General features: G+C 36.1%; 1 pseudogene; it reads right to left on the bottom strand.

Annotated features, from left to right (window-relative positions):
- Positions 1-213: 213 nt before the first annotated feature.
- LOC112399675 (uncharacterized) lies at positions 214-331 on the bottom strand (annotated as a pseudogene).
- Positions 332-1,142: the final 811 nt, after the last annotated feature.

Below are 1,142 nucleotides of genomic sequence, written 5' to 3'. Positions count from 1 at the left end.
TAATATGAGAATCACCTCTGGCTTGGACTTCCCTGATGGCGCAGCAGTTAGGACTCCACACTCCCAACGCAGGGGGCCTGGGTTCGATCCCTGGTCAGGGAACTAGATCCCCCACACGTGCCACAACTAAGAGTTCGCACACCACAACTAAGGAGCCCGTGTGCCGCAATTAAGACCCGGCGCAACCAAATAAGTAAATAAATAAAAAGAAAAGAAAATTACCACTGGCTCGCATTTTTAATATATTGTCCTCGGATAGAGGACGTATCAGATATTAAACTGATAAGAACAGATACTACACTTGATCTTAGCCAAAAGGCCGAGAAGCGATCGGCTCACATTTTTAATGTCTTTAATGTGTGTTTATGTAAATACTTGTTAAATAAACTAAAATGACAATGACTTTTTCATTTCTACAGTAAATTTCCAAGTTAATCAATGAATGCATATATACCTTGCTTGGTACCAAATAATTCAACGTGTTACATGTACCTACTTCACGTCATTAGCCTGTCGGACTTCATCCAATCCTGTCCCTACAAATTACACTTGCGGAAACAAATGGAGGAACAGAACATCACCAAAAAAAAACTATCCCTTCATCCTTTTTTTCCATCTCTATCCAAGAAACGCCTTTCAATAAAATTATGATGTCCGGACTAGACTGATTCCAAACCGAGATGATTAAAGTTTTATCTTGCGAATAGACTCAATAGGGGATTATATTTCTCTCCTGACTCCATTAATGTCTATTTTATCAGTACCTTATAAGTTAATAAGATATTTGGTGAATAGCAATCTCTCCATAGGTTTATTCTTCTAAGCACAGGAAAACTTAAGTTAATCACAGCTTCAAAATATTATACAATAAAACTAATTTAATTACACTTAGCAATGGCCACTAGACTCATTAAAATGGTAATGGAGCTTATAATTATTAAATTGCTTAATGATTGCTAATAAGAATAAATGACAAAATAAAATTTAAGTACAAAACAAAAATGCCCTCAGGTAATTTTTCTCAGCTTCAATCCCATTTGACATTGTACGTTAATATCCTAAGAAACATGGCAGATCTGAGACGTGTGATAAAGGACACAGCATTGAACAGTATTCCAAATAAATGTCTTTATGTCTAGCAA

This window comes from Neophocaena asiaeorientalis, unplaced genomic scaffold (genome assembly GCF_003031525.2).
Source record: "Neophocaena asiaeorientalis asiaeorientalis breed wild unplaced genomic scaffold, Neophocaena_asiaeorientalis_V1.1 scaffold267, whole genome shotgun sequence".
NCBI lineage: Eukaryota > Metazoa > Chordata > Mammalia > Artiodactyla > Phocoenidae > Neophocaena > Neophocaena asiaeorientalis.
This window is presented reverse-complemented; position numbering and strand designations above follow the sequence as displayed.